Raw genomic sequence first — 25,569 nt, 5'->3', positions numbered from 1 at the left:
CCAGACATAAACCTAACCACACGCTGCAGCCCTCCTTTTAATGCGCACACCAAAACATTCTCCCAGCCAAGTTCTCCTTGCAGCCCACCTCTTTTCTAAGCCCACTCCCACTGCAGCCCTAGGCTCACTCTTTCTCTCAACACTAATCCTGACCCTAGCCTGTATGGCAAGATTTTGGTAGCAGGCCTATGGGGGTGGCTTCTGTGAGGAAATGCCAGAAGCTTCCCCCATGTACAATAGAGCCAATGCCAGCCGGCCCCAAGACAGACCCACTGCTGGCCATGGCCAAGCCCATCAGTGATGGTGGTAATGCCTCTGGGATAATGTATTTAAGAACAGAGAAAAAACTGCTGCAAAAACAGCAGCTGGAAGAGAGGAGTGAGAACATGTGAGGGCAACTATTCCGTGGTCATACACCACGTGGTCAACACCAAGGTCAGTGAAGAAGGATGGGAAGGAGGTACTCCAGGTGCTGGAGTAGAAGTTCCATGGTCTTTACTACAGGCTGCAGGGGAATCTGCCCTAAGTTGCACCATGGGCTGACTCAGCCAAAAGTTGAGCCTTGGACTAGAACTCACTAGGCCAAACAAAAGACTTCTGGCCACCAAATTCTCCTTGCAGCCTATACTTCCAGCTACCCCTTCCTTCCTGCCCCACTGCAGCTGAAGCTCTTGTCTCTCTCAAGCCTAACCCTGACTTTAATCACAACCCAAGGCTGAGCCTCAGACCAGTGCCTGGCTTTAATCACAACCCAAGGCTGACCCTCAGCCAGTGCCCACAGCAAAAAGTTCTTGAAGCCAGTTTATCTTTGCAGCCCACCCTTCACTTTGATGGGCCTCCTCTAGCCCCCTCCAACTGCAGCTCTAGCCCTTCTCTTGGCTTTCTCTTTTTCACAGCCCTAACCATGACCACAGGGTGAGGCTTAGACCAGGACACCCCACTAATGCTCACACAAAAACATCTCCCCTTCCAAGTTCTCTCTGCACCCCACTGTTTTTCTCTAAAGCTCCTTTGTGACCTCACTCCAGCTGCAGCAGCAAGCTGTCCTTCCCGCAACCCTAATCCTAACTGTATCCCTAATCCTTACTGGAGACTGAGCCTTGGACACAGGCTTTCTTAAGAGAGAGACCTCACAGTTCAGGTCTTCTCTTTGTTCCTTTATGCCTTATGGACATTTTTGTGCATGCGTGTGAGAGGCTTTTATTCATACAGCCTGGCAAAACATGAAGTTGTATTTCAGTTCATTAACAGTTTTTTATAGCGTGACACTGTGAGTCTATGTTGCAGTCAGCATTCACGGTGCATATACAGCATTGGGAAATGAAAGACGTGGGACAGTATTAAAAAAACTTCAGAGCTTAGACCAAACCTGGTACAGTGTTGACTGTAATACCTACAGAAAGACATATCTTGGGCAATGTATCTCCACATCCGCATTGATGCTGCACTGCAGGTGAAACCATTTGTTTCACTTCACAGATAACCTGTGAGCAAACTAACTTAGATGCTGTGATGATGGTCCAGGCACTGACATGAGACTGAAGGACCAAATTATGACAGTACAACTTCCTCTGAGGCTGCAGGAGGTTCTTAGCTGGCTCTTGAATGTCTGCTCAGGATCTGTAGGTTCCAGTGTTGGTAAGAATACTTAAGAAAATAGAAGAGGAGATTAATTCTCTGAGTTACTGCACATTTCAAAACCTGACTGGCACATCCTACTGAACTTCAAAGAAATCCGCTCCCCCACAGATATACAAGTGTTTGAGACTCCTTCAGCATGTCTAGAGTTTTTTGATAACTGAATATAAAGCTTCTGTACTCCACAAGGACTAAACAGGGGAGCGCAGTCAGGGTCAATTCACAGTGCTTGGAAACTTTATTAAATACGTGTGATATCATCAGCAGACTAAGCTAATCTTTTTGCAAGCACAGAATGTGCTCTGCCTCTGATGAAGTAGTTTACTATCCTTAATAGAACAGAGTGTATTTGGAAGCTGCAGTGGAGACCAAAAGAAAGATTCTCTGGGCTTGTAACAAGCTGCAAGATAGGCTTGGGGAAAACTATTTTGTTTTGTCCTAACTGCTCCAGGTTTTTTCTGCCATTGGTACTAAAATTTCCACTTCTTTCCACCTCTGGTGCAAGATGGTCTCAGCTGGAAGCTGGTAGACAGGGGAGAGAGAATAAGAGAATGATCTAGCAAGACTGTGCTAATGAATGGCTGTCCTTGACTGACTTCATCAAAAGTTAGAATAACTTAACACAAGAGTGTGAGCTCTCACCTTGAGTTTTAAGAAAAGCCTGGGATTAACCATGACTACCAAGCTCACTTCTAAAATCTATTTGCTCTTTTTGATGCTTGCAACAATTTTGTTTAGTATTATTGTTTAAACCTAACACTTTCTAATCAGTCAGAAAATGTTAGGTTTAACTAAATAGTTACTTTATTACAGTATGACAAAAGTATATATATAAATCACTTGCTTTTTGTTTCACTGGTCATCAAGAGCAATTCTACTGGTGAGTTAGGGTCTCAAATTTTAAGGAAAGGGATATCACATAGTTTGTAAGTGAGGCTTTGCCTAGCTACTGGAAGGTAATATTTCCCTTTACAATTATTTTCTGCAGCTGCAAAGAACAGAAGGCCCACAGAGTTTCCCTGGGCCAACTGCCATAGAAACTAATTTCAGCTAAGGCAGACTCATAAATTGTTCCATTACTCTATAAATTGGTCTGGGCACATGTCACTTCAAGCCAAGCTGAGTTACTTTAAATCTAGCCTGTGGTTCTAAAATACTGCCACTTTTTTTAAGGAGCACGTCTTAAAGATATGATGAAAAAAAATAATATTTGAAGTGAGTTAATCTTCTACAAGAACATGAAACCTACAAGGATGTCAAATTATGCATTTCCAATAAAATGGTTAATAAAGACCAGACCAAATATTTTGAAGACAAAGCCTTTCTTTCATTTGTAAAATAGAAAAGGAGAAATAGAAAACCAGCATCTCTTTAAAATGCAGACTCCTTAATTGCTCTGTATTCAGAAGAACTGTATGGCATACAATCTGTATGTGCGAATGATTACTGGCTATGTATGTTTACAGGCAGAAAGCATTGCCTGCCAGTTTTCAGATGTGCCATCAAGAGCTACAGGATTCACAGAATTTCACATTATTACAGAAGATTCCAAAAAGTCTGTGGAACAAAATTTAAAATACAAAATCAAACGTATTAAGATTAATTTGCAAAGATCAATGTATTAATTTCCTAAGCAGAAAGGATTCTGACATTTCATTTTAAACACTACCAATTTCCTTTTGTTCCTCAGCATGAACCATAGTATATAACCAAAGGTCTGCAAAGAGATTTATCAGCTCCAATCAGAGATCAGCCATCTAACCTAAGTGATGCTTTTTTTTGTTTGTTTGTTTGGGCTTTTTAGAAGTGAAAAAATAGACAGCCTACTCCAGCCAAGGCTTAGGACGCTAGTACACCCAGGCATAGTTCCTTTAGTCACAGTCCTAATAGCAGCGGAAGCCAGGACAGATTCTTTTTACCTTGTTCAACCCTCCATAAACAAGACAGCTAAAAGTCTCCCCACAACCAGCACCCAGCAGTAGCAGTATCCATTTTAGTTCAAAGTCAATCCTCCCTAGCCAGAGAAATGCTGAAGCCCAACTACCCCACTCCCTCTGGGGCCCTCTGCTTCCCTTTTATGACTTCCCCCACTTAGGCAGCACAGCCGTCAGTTCCACCTCCCAGCAGTTTAACAAGCCACAACTGCTAGGTTTTGCAGCTTATACAGTCTTTAAGGGCTAACCCCTTCCTTTTTCTTTAGCAAAAGCCTTTAACCCTTTCTAGGTTTGTAGTGACTACAGCTAAAAGTGCAAGCTGTTTGTGTGCAGTTTTCTAGAGTAACTGGGATTTTCTAGTACCTCTCTGTTGATCCAGACTCCTCTGTTTATCAGGTGTAGTCAGCCAAGAAACTGCAGAAGTGCTCCTTTACACACTCTTGCTCCAGCTAGGGGGTTAGATAGCAGTGTATAAAACAGCACATAAACCCTTTTTTTCCAGCAAATAGATCATAATTAATAGATCTCACTATTAAAATTGTGGTATTTTATGAATGGGATCAAATACACGTAAGCTTAATAAGGGCATTCTGTATATATATCTTGGTGTTTATTCTTCAACTTGAAAGGTATTTTGCTCAACACCAGGTGGTGAATCTCACTTTGAACAAACTATTAATTGCACTTGTCCCTGTCTAAAAGCTGGGGTTTTTTCAAAATATGCTCTTTTTGTTATTGAAAAGATTTAAAGCTTCCTGTATCTGGTTTTAATAACCTTTAAAATGTAAAAGGACACACATTGTAATAATAGATTAAAACATAAAATATAGTATTTCTTTAATTGCACATCCTTTAATAAAAAAATGCTTGGTGCAGATCTTATCTTAATTTTGTAAACACTGTAAGTTCCATTTTCCTCTAGCTCTGATTTTTATTATTTGTAAAATTTCTGAAGAATTTTACTTCCTGCTACAGAACTTTGCCAGCTTTTTCAATTTGTAGCCCAAGAAATACAGCTTCCTTAGCATATGCCATTTTAGCGTTTCTTGCTTACTGTGGTTAATCACAGGAACTACAATAGCTGAAGAACTGTTAGAGAACTACAGTTGTTCCCACATGTTCTAATTTAGACAGTTGCCACTGTTCTTGAGGGTTTTGTTTTAAGAGAAGGTTATGTTTGTGCATTCTTTCAGTGTTACAGGACTTTCTAGCATTTTTCTTCTGGAGACATTAAAAAGCTACACTGATGCCAATTAGGTTAGCCCTGTAAAAGTCTCGTGAAAGTCATGGAAAAGTAAGATTCAGTGTTTTCAAAGCTCAGTTTATGAAAACATCCTTTTAGTTTGGATGCCTTCATTTTGGACAGAAAACACCAGATACCAAGACCTTGACCACTGACAACAGTAACTGAATCTTGAAGCTCTAGCAGCACAGTTCTTGTGAAAACCAGGTCTTACATGTATCTGTATGTTACCTAAAAAAAGTAATGTTTAGAACATCTAGCCCTATGTACATTTAAAGAATTCAAGTGGTCAGCATTTCACTAGGCATCAGTTTGCTCCAGACTTCATTCCAGTTCTGAAATCTTCAAAGAAGGAAAACCTGCAATCTTTCCAACATTTGGCCACCCGCACAGGGGAAACATTTTTCCATATATCTAATAACACCTCCCTGTGTTCCCGCTTGTGTCTGTTGCTGCTTGTCCTGTCACTGAGCATCTCTCAGAAGAGCCTGGTTCTCTGTGCTCCTCTCCCATTTGGTATTTGGAAGCAACGGTAAGATCTTCCCTTTGCCTTCATTTCTCACGGCTGAACAAATCCAGATCTCTCAGCCTGTTCTCACATAGCATGTCATGACGCCCCATAACCATCCTGGTGGCCTTCCCCTGGGATTGCTCCAGCGTGTCAATGCCTGTCTTGTCCATGGTACACAGCACTCCAAATACAGCCTCACAAGTGCTGAATAGAGGGGAACAAACACTTTCCCAAACAGGTAGCTACACTGTTGCTACAACTCATTTATTCTGTCCCACATGCAAGATCCCAGATCCCATTTGTCCTTGTTGAACTTCACAGGTTTGTGTCAGATCATTCTCCATTCTGGCCAGATCCTTTGAACAGCAACACTGTCCGCCCAGCATAACAGCTGCTCCCTCCAATGTCATACTGCTTATAAACCTACTGAGAGTACACTCCATACCACCACCCAGGTCATGAATAAAGATATTAAACAGTATTATTCCCACTATGAATCCTTGAGGAATGCCACTTCTATAAGTCACCAGTTCCACTTCATATCGTTGATTACAACTCTTTGAGCACAGTGGTCCAGCTGATTTTCTACGCACGTTATCATCCACTTACAGGGTCCGTGCCTCACTAATTTGGGTGTAAGGAGATAATGGGAGACTGTATCTAAGGCCTTGCTAGAATCAAAGTACACAACATTCAGTGCTCCTCCCTTCACCCCAGAGCAAGTCATCTCATCACAGAAGGCAATCAAGTTGTTCAGGCATAATTTTCCCTTGATAATTCTGTGCTGGTTGTTCCAAATCACCTTCTTATCTTTCCTGTGCTTGGAAACAGCTTGTAGGAGAATTCAGTCTGTAACATTCCAAGGAAGTGCAGTTCAGCTGAGTGGGCTGTATTTCCTCAGATTCTCCTTCTTGTCCTTCTCCAAGATGGATGTGAGTTTGTATTCTTTCTTCTTTATGGCTTGTTTGTAATATATTATTATTTCAATCCATAAAAAAATGACAATGGGACCTAATATGCTATTAAAGGGTTAGAATCTATCAGGTCTCTCCTTTTAAGAAATTTAATACTCTAATGTAAAAAACCTGCAATATTTAGGTGATATGGCTCTGCTAGAGAAATCTACCTTAGGTAACAATCTCGTCTCGAATTCTTTTGATTTGCATAACAAACGCACATTTTCTAAGAAATATTCTGTAAGAAAATGGAAGTTAGGCAAAGTCACTTCCTTAAATCTATTTTAATTACTAAGAAACTTTCCTGATGCCAATAGACATTTAAAATATTATTTTATGTAAAATAAATGTGAATAATCAACTTCATAAACACCAGAATAAGAAAGGAGAGAAAAAAAGAAATTATATAAAGAAAAACTTGTCCATCTTAACTACTTTGTAATTACTATGTAAAACTCACAGGATTTCAGAGAAAATGAAACTAATTTCTCATGAGAGCAGAAGGAAGACTGGTATAAGAGCTGCCCAGACACCAAAAGAGATTCTAGTGACATCTCCAAGAAACTGCATAAAATGTTTTTATGAATAAAAATAAAGGGTTTTGAGTGCATGGTAATGTGCTATATGTGATCGGACTCATCTTTGATATGATTAAACAGCTGCAAGCCACAAGACCGCCACTGTTTTATGTGAAGCAGTGGTAATGTTTTAGTAAACTGAGCTCAACCTCTTCTTTCTTAGATCTGTTTGAAAATACATGTGTATGAGGCCTGATCTACACAATTCTTCTTGTTAATGTTTTGTAATTAAACGAGCAGTGTAATTTTTAATATAAATAGTTACACAAGTGCAGAGGTTACTACAGCTGCTTATCCTAAACGATTTGACTAGCAAAGGTAGGTTATTTCCTGTTAGAAAAAGCTGCTACACCATAAGACCACCTTTTTACACATATGACGTCCTCTACCCTAAGAGATTGTAGTGCCTTGCCTATTCGGGTTTTAAAAAGTAGGTTAAACAAAATAATTGCAGCTATTCTAGAGCTGAGGAAGTGCCTCTTTGCCCAAGGCTTCTTCCTTGGTAAGCTTTAGCAGTGGAGGTGGCACTTCCTGGCAGTCATGGGGGGATGATAAGATACTGCTCAGTCTGCACATGTGGCTTTGTATCAGTAACCAGAGTCCTGGTATGAGATTAATTAGTAGGGAGCATTGCTCAAACAATGTGACGTGTGTGCAGACAAAGCTTTGATCATTATACCATGTCATAGAAAACTTCATAGCAGTCCTCAGCAGCACATCTACCAGGTTTGTTATCAAAGCTAACAGGCTTTACGTTCTCTGTTTCACTAGGGAATCATGATAATATATTGGAATTCAGCTTTGGAGAAAGCCGGTGGTCCCATAGTGAAAAAAGAGCCATTCTAGGCAGGAGCCTGATCAGTTTGTTTGCCCCAAATTGATTGTGTTACATTGCTACCAGAAATTATTCAATATGTAGTGGAGGACTTGGGAAGGCAGATGGGGCCAGGGCTAGTGCCAGCACCATTTACATTGCACATATTGTTTTGACAAGTAAATTCAGGTATAATTCCCCCATTTTTTGTTTGTAGTAAAAAAAAAAAAGGTCAAATAATATGAGCCATGCTTTATTTTAAACTTAGTGACACAACATAGTTATGTGATTTATAATAGCTTATAATTGGTTATAAGTTATTCTACATAGGTTTTAACAACTTTTCTTATCAGTTTCCTTTTTTTTTCCCCCCCAAAAATGATCAAGAATCCAGTTGGTATTTATTTAGTCTGAGAGCAAAATCCAGCAGGGTGGATGTACAGTTGTCATAACACAGAGGAAGGCAGGGTGTAGAATTATCCATGTGAAATACTATAGGCAAAAAGGAATGCCTTTTCTCAACCTAGCTAGTTCCTTTTCTCATATAAAAAGGCATAGTTCTTTTAAAATCAAAGAAGTTACAATGATTAATACCAGGAGAACATCTTGTCTGTGATTAAAATAGGCTTGGTGATTAAGTCATTAGTGAGGGGGAAAAGGACTGAAATCACAGGTGAACAACTGATACGTGCCCAAAGCTGTCTCTACAGTATATGGTTTTACATGTGAAAGGTGGGTAGGATTAGAGTGGCAGAAAATGGAAGGAAAAGAAGACATACCACAAACCACAGCTAATCTGGCCCTCAAATTTCTGAAGCTGTCACTGTTTCTACAATTGCAGATGAAATTACAGCCACATTTCCTCTGCAAGTCAGGCAGAAAGGACAGCTGAGAAGCTTGCAGACTGCAGAGTAAGAGCAGCGCTGCGAGAGTTTTCATATTTATATAAACGGCAGCTCTTTGATGTTAGGTACTACACAGTCCTGCAGAAATTAAGGCACCATTCCCATCCTATGCTGAAGAACGCAATGAGGAAGACCAGAGGCTTTGTTTTGCTCAAAAGCAAAGATAAATAAAGACTGTGTACAAATGAAATAATCATATGTTCCACTTTGTTTTTCAATTCCTTGAGCAACTATATTTTGGTTTGAGCTCAAGCTCCAAGAAACATCTTTGCAGCAGGTGCACACGTCCTGGCAAAGATCGAACCCTCCAACCGTTGCTGACCGCAGATGCATCCTGTGCAGGCGCACTTTTGTCACATCAAATGGTGACTGTTGTCATGCGGAAGATAAGACCCTCTGCCAATGAGAAGGAACGTGACAGTCTTTGACCACAGATCAGATCTGACTAGAGTGTAAATGGAGCCCTGGAAAGCCAGCTGAGTTGGTCCTCCTCAGAGCAGCAGGTCTGCAGTCAGGGACTCTCCCCTTGGGTCAGGATATCACCCAAGGTAACTCCTGAAGGTTGAGAGCCCTTGCCTTAACAGGTGAGTGACTGCGCATTCTCGGTTACCCTTCTAAAGCTTAGGAACTTCTGAGTCGACTGTGCAGTAGCAATTCCGTTTGACATCCCAAATCTGTAATCAACCAATGTTGATGGAGCTTTAACTGGTTTATAAAATAAATCTTGTTTGAGTATATTATTGTCTCAATTTCTAAGTCTCTACAACAGTCTTAAACCCCTAGCCCACAGTAAGGAAGGACTCCCAAGGCCTAAAGACTGTGCTGATTACCAAGTTATAGTATTGGTGACACAGGACCAACACCACACTTACTGTTGCAGACCCTACTTTCAGTTTAGAACCAATATTTACTCACATAAAACTGTCAAAACAAAAATAAAAATCAGACATGCTTAAATATTTGGGAAGGGGAAGGAAACTATTTCCATCCTGCTCACAGTTTGCAGACCACATACTTTCTGTTCAGATTCCTGCTGGGAAGGCTGGGGAGGGAAGAAAACCTGTGGCAGATTGTGGGGTATCTCTGTTCCCAAAGCAGAGGAAACTCCAGCAAACGTAACCGTGTAACCTCACATTTGCATGTCCTTTTCTCTATTATTTTGGCTGGTGAGTATTGCAAAGGAGAGGCTTTAGCCATTCTTATACATGGCAAACAGGTCAGCTCTTTTCACTAATTGGCAGGCAGAATCTATTTTTCAGGATCATTATCTGACTACCAAAGTATACTGTGAAGACAACATTGAAAAAAATTACGAGAAAATATTATTTCTTGTCATTTATTTCTTGCACAATTATGCAGACAAATACACCAGCCAAAAAGAAGGACTGTGCAGGAAAGAGCTGACAAAAAGGGAAATGAGGGAAACAAGTAAATAATATAATAGGGAGAGAGGAAGCAGTGGGTGTTTTCTTTCCTATTCTGCATGCTCTTTGTAACAAGAAAATTACTTTGGAGGTTTAGCATTAGATTAGATATTTAAAAAGGAATAGCAGAGAAAGCATGAATGAGACTAATCTTTTGAGACACACATTACCTTATAAATGAAATCGAATAGCTTCTGCTGGGACAGCAGGTCTCATGAAGTGTGCCATCAAAGTGACCTGCTCTGTCAGAGAGCAAGTCATGTTTCCCTTTTTGCTCAGAGCAAAGAAACAATTTGTATGACTTACCAAGTCAGTATTTTATTAATTTGCTTTCTCATCCATTACTGGGATATTTTCTACCATTTAGCAGGTTCCTCTTGACTCTGTCCTTCGTCATTTTCACTGGCAGAAAGCAGTATTAGCTTGAAACACATCTCTCAAGGAGAAAGATGTATTTCTCTAGGCATTTTAGTAAGTCTGAAGTATTGTTTGCTTCCATTAATCTCTAAGGAAAAGTAGGAAAAAAGCCAAGTCTAAGTATCTTTTACATGAGAAACTATAGAAAAATACATGTAATCTTTTGTATATTAATTTGGTTTCTATGAAGAAAATAGTATTTGCGTGTCAGAGAACATAGAGTATGGTAAGGGAATGGTACATGCTGTGGTTAGCCCTAACAAGCTGGAGAGGGAAATGCAATCTCCTCTCTTCCACGTATGGAAAGCTACACTGCTCAGTTCTTCATTACATTTTACAAGTATCACAGACACTATCCCCAAGGCACCGTTTCCTGACAGGACCTTCTGTCTAGCTTTAGAGTATCTCAGCTGGTACACAAGGAAATAATACACTGAATTCTTAATGCTATTCCAACTACCACACCACTTGTTAGGTAATAATAGTAGTAATACTTAAATAGTAATTATCAATATAGTAATATTAAAAATTGAAAAAGGAAAAAAATAATTACAAAAGCAGTTAGCAATTTATAGGAGAAAATAAGTAGCCTTTCTGTACTGCAGCTCTGAGATTATTCCCACGTTTAACTGTTTTAAGAACTATGCTTTCTTTAACAATTTTATGCAACAGTCTAACAAAGTGATCCATTAAATATAAGGTGAATATATGATATAGATGAAAATTTACTGCCATGTAAACAACATGAACATAAGGGCTTAAGGTTGATGGCTGAATCAGTTAAAATCTTCAGTTTCTAAAAGCTCCAGCACTGTCCTGGAGAGTTTCATAACTGATTTCCACAGGAGTGGAAAATTTCAGTTTTTCAAGTCTCATCCTAAAAATTGTTCATAAACATGCAAACATATTTTCCATAATTTCCAGGTGAAATATCTCAGGTTTAAAAGTAATGATCAACCTCAGAACTCAACCTCCAATTTGAGGATTTTTTTTCTTTTTTTCCCCCACATACCTCTGGTACTAAAAGGTCAGCAGCATAAATGAAACCCTCATTGACTTCACCTGGCAAACTGACTGGGTTGGACCTCAGTAAAGAGTTATGGTCACATACCAAGTCCTTTCAGAAAGATTAGATCTGCACTGCAGGTGGTAGTGAAGCGCTGTAACAATATTTTAACCACTTCACTAAGAGTCATTGCACCAAATGTACACAAAGGAAGGAACTGAGGAATAGGAAAGTGTCATTGATTATGTATTTATCACGCGAGCAGAAGTGCACTAGAAAAATATTCAGATAAAAAGAACTACGTGAAAAATAGCTATCCTATGCTAAAACTACTTCAAGCTGATACTTAGAAGAAAATTTGAATAATGACATCTGAAAACTGGTTCTTTTGATTTTCACTCAGAAGAACAATTCTAACTGAGGAGAATTTTGTCCAAAGAAGCACGAGAGCGTTTGGGAGACTTGGGATCTACTTACACTGGCCTTGGCAAAAACATTTTTGTCTTGGAAATTAAAATGAACAGTTTAAAGGAAAGGCCATAGCCCAAAAGGAAGGGAGCACTGGGACCGCTATGGAGTCAGGTACAGCAAGACCTCAGCACACAGCAGGTGACCACACCATGGGAAACTGCTGCAATGGGAAGAGGGAACAAAGGGAGCAAGCTGCAGGCAGCCTTTATGTCTGAAATAAAACAAAACCATGCATCTCACACCTGTAAGGCTAGAAATGACTGGTTTGGGCATTCTTAGTTTCCTGATAAGGGAGAAATTTCCAATGTTTTCGCCCTTTCCAAAATGGACATTTTGCCTTCTGGGCCTTGTTCTGCTGAGAGAAACTGGAATTTTTAGCTGACAGGACACATTTGTCCTTTGCTAGGCAGAACCTGTTGTTATTTTAGGAAAAGGTTTAGAAAGTATCCCAAAGGAAGTTGCTAGTATTATTTGACACATATATTACATTAGCTTTTTAAAGCACAGAACAAATTATAGTTCACTTGTTAATTAACTGATTTTCAGCAGATGGGGAAAACAGACATTGAGAGGTTAGAATAAATTGGCCATATAAGTTAATGGCAGTCAAGAACATGAATCAGTATCTTCTGGCAAACAGGGAACAAGTCTTTGCCAATTGTGCCACTGTGACAATATGGACTTATCTGGTATCATGTGCTCACTCTCTCTGTGTTTGCCTCCTGCCAAGAGGCACTACCATTATGTCTGCCAGGAGGGCCCTCATCCTGGCTTGTTGTTGACTTGGTCCGGCCATAGTCACTGCTTTGTCCCAGCCCTCTTTACACAATGAGTGACTCTATCTGTCATGTACAAAAAAGCCTCAACTGTTGACTTATCAAGCCTTAAATTCAAGCTTCTTTCTCCACATCATTGTCAGAAGCCTTGCAGACCTGATCCACAGCAATTAGGTTTACTAATGCATTTTAATCCTCAAGTCTTTAGTCACTTTCTAAAATGTCATCTAGTTTATGAGATTATTTATGTGATTCAGATTATTAATTTTTCAAAATCTCTGAATTTCAGCTAAAGCTTTTCTGATATGATGGATGACTGTTCAATACAACCATCTTAAACAGTTTATAATCTTTGACTTGGTCTGCGATCACTTTGTTAAAAAGTGTCAAGTCTTCCCCTTTCAGGCTGGAATCAGACAATCCATTTTGCATGACTCTTTGAATGACACACAACCTTTAAAGACAGTTTAAAAAAACCCTTTCTGATGCACTCCCCTTCTCTGTAGAGGAGGCTTGCTTCATCAACATCTGTGGATGCCAACACTGATACTTAACCCTGCTAACTAGGAGAGATGTCATTTTTGCAGACCCCCTTGGGCTCTGTTTCTACTCAACCAACAGCAGGGCTGATTGTACCTACAGGGACAAGTGCTGGTGGTAAAGAAGGACCTAATTTAGGGTTCCTGAGCATTGATGTCTGGGTTAAAATCTACATCCTTCCTTGGAAAAAGTTTTCCTGAACTGAAATAGGAGTATTCAGTTGTCAGCATTTTTCCATGTGAGGGGAAACCCAACTTCTGTGAGTCCCCTCAATCTGCACTGGTTTTGCAGGCATTCAAAGCATTTCTCTTAAGACCACTTGGCCATACTCACTTCTTTCAGGGAAGCAACATACCATCTGTCAGCTTCACATGAGTTCACTTTACCCCTAAAAAGTTTAATATGAAAATAACAATTTTATTCTTGACATAACTACAGAAGAAAAGCATCCTTAGAAATACTCAGAAGCTTTCTGGACATGTTCCTAGGCAACTGGCTCTGGATGGCCCTGCTTGAGCAGACGGGTTGGACCAGATGACCTCCAGAGGTCCCTTCCAACCTCAACCATTCTGTGCTTCTGTAATTGCAAGTATAAAATATGTCAGTACCAATCTTTTCTCTTAACTTACGCTGCAGTTTCATCACAATTTAGCGACTCTTTACTCTTCTCCTCCTACCTGCCTGTTCCCCTTTCCCTCCCTTGTGCTACCACTGGTGTGTGTCCCAATCCCGCTCAAGAAAGCATTTTGTCTGCTTGTTTAAGTTCATGAACACTGTGGATCAGATAAGCACCACCACTAGCATAAGACAGAGGAGAGAATGCAGGCAGGGTTAGTTTATCTGGGAATCCCAGCCTTAGGCATGCTCTGTGGTGTCTTTTGGCCACAGCAGCCACAAGCCAGCTCACCAGGACTATGCATCTAAAATTCCATCTTTAGAAGTGGGTTCCATTTCAGTAAACCTATATTCAACTTGGAGGTTTTCTGGTTGCCTCTGGATACACAGAGAGCATCAATGACTGTTTTAAGAATCCTTTGCTTCGCTAGGAATGCTGTATTTCTCTATGTCCTGATTTCCCTCATTATACTATGATTAAAGGTATTGATTAATTGCTCAGCATCTGTGAGAATAAAATTAAATAACCTTAAATTTGCTTGAGACTGTTCTTCCTTTGAAGTGCGGAGTTCTGTTTCTTCCCCTCTTTTGTCTTAGGAATTGAAATTTAGACATATTTTACTGTAATTTCACTGATTTTGAGAATCACATATCATAAAAATGTTCTTACTGTGTGTAAATTTCAGCTGCCTTTTGGGATTACTGGCACCTTACATATCTCACGCATGCCATGATAATATCACAGTTTTACTTTCAGAGGCCGGTGCGCCATGCTGCCTCCATGTGCCACTTGTCTGAAACATTGCTGCTTTTTTGCACTTCCAGAGGCTTGAATGCATCCCTCCCTTGCAAAGGCCAGACTGGGTGTCATGGTTTAACCCCAGCTGGCAACTAAGTACCACATGGCCACTTGCTCAGTCCCCTCCCTACCAATGTGACGGGGAGGAGAATCAGGAAAAAGGTAAAAGTTGTGGGTTGAGGTAAGAACAATTTAATAATTGAAATAAAATAATATATAAAATAATAATAACAACAAGAATTGTAATGATAAGGAGAGAGAAAAAGAGAGGAATAAAACCCAAAGGTAAAAAACCCCAAGTGATGCACAATACAAGTGATACTCACCACCCACTGACCAATGCCCAGCCAGTCCCTGAGCATAACATTCTATGGTATGGAACATCCCTTTGGCTGGTTCAGGGCAGCTGTCCTGGCTCTGCTCCCTCCCAGCTTGCTGTGCACCTCACTGGCAGAGCATGGGAAACTTGAAATCTCCTTGATTCAGAGTAAGCGCTACTTAGCAACAACTAGAATATCAGTGTGTTATCAACATCATTCTCAAACTAAATCCAAAACACAGCACTGAACCTGCTACTAAGAAGAAAATTAACTCTATCCCAGCTGAAACCAAGGCACTGGGACACCTCATTCTCCAAATATTGCTATTAAATTTAAAAAGTGCTAGTGGCTAGATAAGGTACAACTCAGTATTACCAGATGAATGAGAATATATCCTCCACTTATTGCACTATAGGAATCTGCTACAGTGCTGGCTAGAAATGTCAAAATAGAAGATACTCAAAAAGCTGGAGAACCATACTGGTACATAACTAATCAGAACCCCCCTTAGCCACAACAAAACAAAGCAGCTTTTTCATGTCTTATTTTAAAGAAATGGTGAAGAGAACCACAAAGACCTCCTCTCCCATCACCCACACAATACTATTATGCTTTACCCTTTGTGAAGGATTTGCAGAAAAACAGGGAATGATTCAGTATTACCTGCCATACCTACAACGTATATATTGCTATTGAAAACGCAGCTTACAGGGCAGATATTTAGACACTCAATGGCACCAAGGAGTTAGTCATATGCTACCCGTGTTTTTCACTTCATATTATCCTGTACACTAGTCTCCAGCACTTAAATCATACTTCATCCTTTTGCTCTGTTCAAGCCTGACCTCAGTTTTTTAATGGAAAAATATATTAAATGAGTCATAATCATAGTGCTCCCTCTGGTTCCATTAGCTTTGGAAGAACTGCATTTCATACATTATATGTGACCATACTAAAAGGCCCAAGTTTTTTGTGTGTGATTCCTGGCTTGCAGAGGCTGGATATTATTATTTCTTCTAGGGTATTACATTATACTGTAATTTGCACAATAGTCCAAAATCCTTCCAGTGTGCCAGCAAAATCAAAGACTTCACCACTTTACAGTCAAGTGTGGTGCTGCTGCTCTGCTTGTTTCAGCATGGGTAGACAATTAGGTAATTAGGGTAGAATTAACCCCCTCATCCCCAGATTAGGGGTTGTACTAATATATAAAAAGAAACACTAATATATATATATTATATATAAAACCCCAACATATTGATCTCATTTCATCAAAAGCCACAAACATAATATTAAGTTACATATGAAGTAATTATTTTTAAGTGTGCAACTTGAAATGTTGAAGAGGTTCTACATAAGATCTTCATACTGAGATTCATAAAACTGTTCTCTCCACAGCCTTTGAAAGCAGAAGCCATCCTTCCTGTTCTTTGGTACATCTTAAATTAGGTACCATGGAGTCACAGCTGTCTTGGTGGAGAGGAAACAATTTTATTGTGACAAAAAGTACCCTCAAATGAAGCATCTTACTAATGTCACTATTTCAGCTGTCAGCTGACATTCAGCTTGACATTTATAAGGTGATCAGTGACATTTTTGTAATTTGACTAACTAATGAACCTGAATAATCAACTGTTGATAGCTGAGATCAAGCCCAAACATCTGAAGCACATCTTCAACTTATATTCATGTCAGAAATCACTATGGAAGTTTGATAAATCTAAATAGTTCTGTGGTCTGTTTAAATCTTGGCTAGATAATGGATATCCCAAAAGCAAAAATTATAAAGGAAAATTCATATAAAATCATTACAAAATTTGTACACCTAGAGTCACCATTTGCTTCTTACAGAATGGGGGTATCTCATTCTTCACACCATGGGCATTTTTTAATAGCTTATAATAAAGTTTAACAGGTTTTCTACTCCCATATTAAACTGCTTTCTTGAGACTGGATGAATTCAGGCAACTGCCATTTTCAAAAGATTGGTTGAAATGGAAAAGGTAACTATTATGAAATAGTACCAAAGAAAAATACCAAAAAAGAAAGTCTAACTTTTTTCTTTGACTTGTGAAACCAATTACTTAGCTCTCATTTCAAGAATGTTTGATGCAGTTTCAGAGTTTTCCATTATATTCAGAAAATTATGCCAATTGTTCTACATTATTACCTCTTTTTGTATATAGAAAATAAATGCTCAGGGAAGCATAACATACTTCATATTTCATATGCTGAAATATATAATTTCATCGATATTATCTATTAATATTCTGAGTTCATATAGTACCTACTCCACAAGTATCATTTTAAGGATGTCCTGATCTGCAAAATTAAAACATGTCACTACAATGAGTTGCTGTCACTCATTCTTTCTCTTGTTATAGCATGGCTAACGTTGACATTACAAGACATTACATCTATGCTCTTGAATATGTTCATTCAGATATACCTATTTTCTTTTTTCCTTTGGAAGTCTTGGAAGCTACATATATCACTATTATATTCTAAAGAAATGCATGCTTTCAATAACTCAAAGAAACTTGGTATCTCTTCAGCAGTTCCCTCAAGCTCACTCTTTCCTTCCTTCCTCCTTTCTCTCTTTCTCTTTCTTTCTCATTCTTTCTTTCTTTCTCGCTCTTTTTCTTTCTTTTTCTCTTTCTTTCTTTCCTTCTTTCTATTTATTTTTTTCTTTTTTTTTCTTTTTCTTTCTTTCTTTCTCTTTCTACATCTTTCTTTTATTCTATCTCTTTATCTTTCTTTCATTCATTCTTAATTTCTTTATCTTTCTTTTTCTTTCTTTCTTATTTTTCTTTCATTCTTTTTGTCTTTCTCTCTCCCTTTCTTTCTTTCATTCTTCCTTTCTTTCCCTTTCTTTTTCTTTCTTTCTTTCTTAATTTCTTTCTATCCCTTTCTTTTTCTTTCCTTCTTTCTTTTCCTTTCTTTCTGTCTTTTTCTCTTTCTTTTTTCTTTTTTCTCTGTTTCTTTTTTCTTTCTCTTTATTTCTTTCTTTTATTTTTCATTCTTTCTTCCTTCCTTTCTTTTCATTCTTTCTTTCTTTTGTTCCTTCTTTATTTCTTATCTTTCTTTATTTCTTTTTCTTTTTCTTTCTTTCATTCCTTCCTTTTCATTCTTTCCTTCTTTCTTTCTTCCTTCCTTTTTCTTTCTTAATTTCTTTCTGTCTCTTTCGTTCTCTATTATTCTTTCTTTTTCTTTCTTTTCTCTTTCTTTCTTTTTCTTTCTTTTCTTCCTTTCTTTCTTTCTTTTTTCTTTCATTTTCTTTCTTTCCTTTTTACTTTATCTTCTTTCTTTCTTTCTTTCCTTCTTTGTTTCTCTTTCTTTCTCTATATTCTTTCTTTCTTTCTTTCTTTCTTTTTTCTTTTTTCTGTCTTTCTTCCTTTCTTTTTTCTTTCTCTCTCTTTCTTTCTTTCTCTTTCTCTTTTTTCTTTTTCTTTGTTTCATTTTTTCTCTTTTTCTTTCTCTTTCTTACTTTCTCTCTTTCTTATTTTTTCTTTCTATTTATTTTTTCTTCCTTTTTCTTTCTTTCTTTCTTTCTTTCTTTCTTTTCTTTCATTCTTTCTTTCTATGTCTTTCGTTCTTTTTCCTTCATTCTCTTTTTCTTTCTTTTTTCTCTTTTTCTTTCTTTCTTTTTTATTCTTTCTTTCTTTTTTATTCTTTCTTTTTCTTTCATTCTCTTTCTGTCTTTTCCTTTCTTTCTTTCTCTTTATTTATGTCTTACTTTTTCTTTCTTTCTTTTTCTTTCTTTATTTCTTTTAGTCTGTTTTTTTCTTTCATTCTTTCTTAATTTCTTTGCCTTTTTCTTTTGTTTTTTGGGTTTTTTTCTTTTTTCTTTTTCTTTATTTCTTTTTGTCTTTTTTCTTTCTTTTTCTTTCTATCTCTTTCTTTCCTTTTTTCTTTTTCTTTCTTTCTTTTACTTTCATTCTTTCTTCATCTTTCTTTCTCTATATTTTTCTTTCGCTTTCTTTCATTCTTCCTTTCTTTATTACTTTCATTCTTTTTTCTTTCTTTCATTCTTTCTTTTTCTTTCTTTCTTTTTTTCCTTCTTTTTTCTCTTTCCTTCTCTCTCTTTCTTCCTTTCATTCTTTCTTTCTTTCCATCTTTTATTCTCTTTCTTCATTTCTTTTTCTTTCTTTCTTTCTTCCCTTCTTTCCTTCTTTTTTCTTTCTTTATCTTTCTTTGGGTTTTCTTTCTTTCTTTCCTTCTTTCTTTTTTTCCTTCTTTCTTTCTCTTTCTTTTTTCTGTCTTTTCTTTCTCTCTTTTTCTTTCTGTCTTTGGTTTTCTTTCTTTTTCTTTTTTAATTTCTTTCTCATTCTATTGTTTTCTTTCATTTTCTTTCTTTCTCTTTTCTTTCTTTCTTTCTTCCTTTTTTCCTGTCTTTCTCTTTCTGTATTTATTTGTTTGTTTGTTTGTTTTCTGTCTTTCTTTCCCTTTCTATTACTTCCTTTCTTTCTCTTTCTTTCTCTTTCTTTTTCTTCATTTCTTTTTTCTTTCTATCTTTCTTTTTCCTTCTTTCTTTCTTTCTTTTCTTCTTTATCTTTTTTCTTTCTTTCTTTCTCTTCCTCCCTTTCTTTCATTTTTTCTTTCTCCTTATTTATTTTATTTTATTTCTTTCTTTCTTCTTTCTGTCTTTCTTATTCCTTCTGTCTTTCTCTTTTTTTTCTTTCTTTTCTCTCTTTTCTTTCTTTCTTTCTTTCATTTTTCTTTTTCTCTTTCATTCTCCTTCTTTCTCTTTCATTCTTTCTGTCTTTTCCTTTCTTTCTTTTTCTTTCTTTTCTTTCTTTCTTTCTTTCTTTCTTTCTTTCTTTCTTTCTCTCCTTCTTTCTTTCCTTCTTTTTTTGCTTCTTTCCTCCCTTCTTTCTTTCTTTTCAATTTGGTTGTAATAGTCTAAAAGCTTCTTGTTTTTTTCTTAGAGCCCATTGAATCTATAATCTCTATAATAGCAAAGAACAGAGAGATTTTAATCTCAGAAGAGGGTTTTCTTCAACTCAGAAGAGTTGTCTTTATCTGAACTGTCATCTGGACTCTTTTCTAAGCACTGAAGATCTAGTCATCACATTCTAGAGCTGGACAGGTGGACCATGCCCTGAAAGTGTCTGCTTACTCTCAGCTGAATATAAAAGAAAGTTAGGATGACTTGGTCTGAGAGAGCTCTCTTGCTGTTGCCATTCAAAATTAGGGGAGATGAAGCTCTCCCACAGCTCCTATCTGTATATGAGCTATAGCAGAGCCACTGGAAACTGTCAGCTCTGACTATGGAGAAAGATCAGCCTGCTAAAAAAAACCACACACATGGGGAAAGATTTGTTTCTGATGAGGCAACCTAGAAACAGTAACGCTATCAGGCATGTGGCATTTGGTTCCTATTACAGAGAACAGTAAGGCCCAGTCAATGTTACAACCAAGAGAAATTAATTTCCTTACAGGAAGTGTACTGGCTATCTTTTTAATTGCTTCTGTTTCAAATTCTTTCATTTTATGACTTTGAAAAGATGCACTTCATTTTTATACTTCAATGGGTGATTATGCAGCTATCTAGACTCAACTAGAGTGTTAACTAGAGTGTTTTTTTTCAAGGGGAAAAAACCCTCCAAACCTCACACTATTTTGGCAAAGTTTAGTTCGCATTTCCTATTGTTGTTCTAAAGAATAGTCTATACTGGAACAGAATTTTTCACCCTCAACCCAATTTGCATGATTATACTGGAATGCAGCTGCTTTTATGTAACCATCCTCATTCTTCTTGTACCTAAGTTTGCCCCAAAAGTGCAGTAGCTGCCTCAACCAACCAGATACAACCAGAGAGAAAAGAAGTCCTTGGGTAAAGAGAAGAGACTCAGAAATCCTTATAACTTGGAATGTCATTTATAGGGCTGAGTGGAATTTTCTGAATATGCTGTTTTGCCATGATATATTTATTAGTTAAAAAAAAATGAAAATTGTTTTTCAGGAACATTTGTACCACTTTGGACAAGAATGAAATGTCTGACTAAAACTACCTGGCCTTCTCCCAGGAAGCCAATAGTCTACTAGTCACAGCTCTCTGGTGTGATGTAGGAAGCTGCAGTCCAAATCTGCACTCTGCCCACTGCTGACCAACACCTGTGTTGGAGTCATACCTCTCTTGTGATTGCCCCGTCATCTGGTTTAATGGCTATAGAGGAAAGGGTCTCTTGTTCTCTACCGTTGTAGTCATTCCATTTTATATAAATAGTTAATTAGTCATTGAAATAGAGACTTAAGCCTTGACTCCCACATGTCAGGTGAACACTTTAGCAATCAGGGTACATACCGAGCCAGTCTCTGACCCAATGAATATTTCACTGGTAGAACTGCTCCAACAGAAGAAGGGAACACAAGAACAAGAGAGAGGTAGAAAAGCTGCTCATTAGTTGAATACTATCTACCCTCAGACCAGAAAAATGACAACTTTTTATGAAAAATATAATATATAATAATGAAATTAAAGACTGCCCACAAGGTATATATACATAGAAGGAAGAGGTCTGGGTAAATTCAGTTTAAGCCTAGCTTTGAAAGATTGGCAATGTAAATTACAGAGAATTTAGATTTTAAATTTTTAATGACACAAATTTAGGTAAGTAATCTGAAAAGACAGAAAACTCTCCAGTTTCTTATTGAGACATTCAACAGACCAGTAGAGGGTGATTAAATTTAGATCTATTCCAAAGACACCTGCTATTTAAATTAGTGGAGTAATCTGCAGTCATAAGTTGTTTGTCTCTGCATGGACTAACAGCAGAGTGGAATAGGGTGGGACACACACCTTTGTATGAATGCCGTTGATTTTTATTGGCAGTGACTAAAGAAGACTTAAAAATCTTACATTCCTTTCCAGTCTCTGAAAAGGAAGCATCATTTAATTTGAATGGCTTCTTTTTCGTATTGTTCCCAGAGCTGAACTCTTCTGCTGTCCCTTCAGTCTGTTCTTACTCAGTCCTTTTCTCCACTTCTCATTGCCCATCACCATCTCATACTTCTCTACAAGTCACTGCTCTACAAGATTCTAAAACTCTTACCCCTGGAAATCCCCATGTCATTGGTTTAGATTGCCAGTCTCCCATTTGCCTGTTGCTCTTGTTTTTTTCTTTTTTGTCCATGCTCTCCACGTAATTTTCTGCCTCATTATCTTTGTCCACTGATGGGATAGAAGCTTGGGAAACCACATAAGCACAGGGCAAGCTTGCAGTCAGCCTACAAGTTTCCCAGTAAAATACTCTCAGCTCAGTACTTCTCAGCCTAGAATTCCATGTGCCTTCTTATTTATTGGGTACCAATGGATTTCACATAAGACAGGATCAGCTTCAAGCTCAGCCTCACCTCTTCCAAAGTGTAGAACATCATAAAGAAAGTTCAGCTTTGTCCCTGTGTCCTCAGGTTGGAAAGAAAACACTCCCTTACTTTGTGGGGGTAGCTCTTGTGAACTCTTGGCAATCTGGGAGCTGTCAGACACTTCAGCATGCTAGGGAAAGTAAAATCTTCACATTTTTTAGTTTCAATATGCAAATTTCTCTACTGAGCATGCAAAATCTGTGATTTTATAAGAATTTACAAGTCTTACAAGAAGGAGAAATTGACTGGCTGAATCATTTTTTCCATGCAAGATGGGCAATTTCAGCCCAAATTGCTGGACATGCACAAAGCTAAAAGTAACTAGGGAAAAAAAAATCTATAACAGAAAGTATCAGCTGACCCTGATAACGGCGCTGCTCTTTGCCCTGCCTCTCAATCATCTGCTGTCCCATAGGGCACAGCACTTGTAGCACAATGAATTAGTTATCTCTATGTTTGCATCCAACCAGGTATTTGAAACGTTGTATAGCTGTTTGCTATAGACAAAACCAACATTGTACCACCGTACTAGGAACCCAGATTACTCTACTTCCTTCACTTTACACAAAGTGTTGGATGCATGCAATAGCTTGACTTTCTCCTGTGATCTCTCTTCTTTCTGCTCTAGTCACTCAAAGCTCAGGAAGGATGTAACTCCTTTTCAGTGGGGACTTAAGGCTCTTGCACCAAGCCCCATCCTTCAACTCATGATGCAGGAGGCACATTCAAGTCTTAGATCTGTTCATAGCAGTTTTCCATCCTGGCCACTTCAGTTGGTGTTTCATGGATGGGATGCTACACCTAACTCTGTGTTCTTACAAAGCATCATCTGTGGAGGCTGAGGCTAATATGGAACCAGCCTTGAAACAAAGGATCTTCAGTAGATCCAGCAGCTCTCATCATTACCCTGCTCTGCATCAGGAGACACTTCATGTAGTGACAGTCTAGTCCATTTATTAGAAATGTAAAAACAGACAGGGTATGCTTGTGTTTATGCTGATGTCATGAAGCAGCATAATATATTCATCCTGAAAAAATGATCACAGCTGATAACTGATACATTTGTGTGTGTGTGTGTGTGTGTAAATTTCAGTAATGGTTTTCATCACAAATTTTGCAACTCTATTTTCCCGGCTTTCTGAAGAGCTTTTTCTAACATGTTCTCATCCCTCACATCCCTACAACAGCTCAATTAATCTTTTTGTAAAGCCTTATAATTTCAAGCAAAGTCTGTTTCTACAAGTATACCCTGTATTACCATTTATTGCAACCTGCATATCAAAGCCACGCAGCTAGCTAGAATACTGTACTTGCTTTTAGCCCTCTTCCCATACACACAATTGCATGTGGAGAAGCAGTAATTTATAGACACAATGGATTTTTGTCTATTTCTACAGAAGCCTATACAGCTAGCTAGTAAACTGAAAGCTTTACACTATGTATTACTTGTTGAAATTAATCACTCTGGCAGTCTTTCAGATGTATATTTATTACAATGGAAAATAAAAATATATTAAATTACTACCAGTATGAAACCCTGTTTGCAGTCCGTAGTCTGATAATACTTTATTTGGTTTAAAAAAATAAATAACACCACACTAAATACTAAGCCAAATTCACCCAATAGCTCAGTGGGTCTCAACTTCAGACTTACAATCGGCGGTGTTCTACTGAGGGAGATTATGGCCCACGCCTTTAGTGTTGTTCGATATTAGCAGTTAGCTAATACAATATTCCATATGAAAGGATATCGCTTACAGTAATACAAATATGCTGGGTTAAAAAAAAAGAGAAATGGTGATGCAAGCAAGTTAGCAGAGGTTAGTAAAAATATGAAGCAGAACATTTGTTCTTCAGATTTGGACAGTGACAGCTTACCACATTTGTGAATAATTCCTTACAGTGTTTTATCGCTTTCTGCCCCAGAAGCTAAATTAGTTTTACAACTATTAATTGAATTGTCTAACTTCACTACACACTGGGAGACAGAAAGGATTATTAACTCCACTTTACAGATAAGGAAACTGAGACAGGGAGAAGAAACGATTAGCTGGAGGTCACAAAGGGAATCAGAGACAGATAAATCCCAGATCTCTCCATCCAATACGTTAAGCGCTGAACATTGCTCCTTCTCCACACAAACAGCCATCAGAAATGAGACAGACTAAAAAAAAAACCACAATTAAAGCAACATTTCATCAAAGACAAAAGCTTCTGAAATTCATCCTATGCTGGTGAACCCAAACGTTGTTCTCTTTTGTCTCTGACACATTGTTTTAAGTGCACATTATCCATCCTTGCTTCCTGCACCACTAGGCCAGCATGTGCAGCACATGCACTCATGTCACTCCTGTAGCCGTCCTGTAAATATCTGCCCTACCTACGTACTATACACTGCTTTGTATGCATGTAGTCACCATTTCTGTTGTAATAAGTACAAAAGCTGATCATTCCTTAGCAGTAATCGTACATGAAGTATATGTCTGCTTCTCCAAAGGGACCCATCTTTATATTATACAGATGTAGGATGTTTTTTCTTTTAAGAAGTTAAGGGGTAAGTTCATAAATAAATTGTGCACAGGGTTTAATTCTCTGAGAGGATGGAAGGGGGTTAACAATAAGTCAAATACCTTATACTTCTGAGATTTGTTTGGCCTGACCTCATGCATACTCCTAGGATGTCTAGGAAAGCTCTAGTATACTCACCTTGCACAGCACATTTACAATTTCAGCTATCACCACTCTGAATAAAGTATTTGATTAAACTGATTAAGTGGTGTTTATTAGCTTGAGTTGGTTAAACACTTGCCACAGTGTATCAATCAACAGATTAGAATTTTCTTTATTTTATTTTAAGCCTACATGTTTTTGTTATAATTACCTTAGTACTTACTGTCTAATTATTACCTTAGTACTACTATCTAATCCTGAATTTCTGTAAAACAACAGACATGCTGCCATTAATTTCAACAGGAAAAACACCAGGATCTCTATGAAAACATTTTATAAAGCACTGTATGTGAGTAAGTCAGGTCTCTATAAGATTACAGTTTTAAAGCAACTTTAGGTTCTGGCTTTAGCATTTCTCTGTGTACTTTTGTCTCCACTTAATACTTGGTCCATTTCTAACAGAGTGAATGAAGTCTTGTGACTTTAGTTTAATCGGGCATATCTACACTACTAAAGGAAACAGAATTATTACATAGCAAACATTATAGCCAAAGTGCAGATTTATATAAAACAAAATGCTTCAA

General features: G+C 37.8%; 1 protein-coding gene across 1 annotated transcript in view; it reads left to right on the top strand.

The window, feature by feature from the left end:
• Nucleotides 1-774: 774 nt before the first annotated feature.
• ARMC3 (armadillo repeat containing 3) overlaps nt 775-25,569 on the top strand; it is a 122,559-nt gene continuing 97,764 nt past the window's right edge. Inside the window, exon 1 of the mRNA XM_080384902.1 lies at nt 775-9,163. The gene's annotated coding sequence lies outside the window, so the exon portion shown is untranslated. The remainder of the gene's footprint in view (nt 9,164-25,569) is intronic.

Source organism: Falco punctatus, assembly GCF_963210335.1.
Source record: "Falco punctatus genome assembly, chromosome: 4".
Lineage (NCBI taxonomy): Eukaryota > Metazoa > Chordata > Aves > Falconiformes > Falconidae > Falco > Falco punctatus.
Note: the sequence above shows the minus strand (reverse complement) of the source record. Positions and strands in the feature narration are given on the sequence as shown.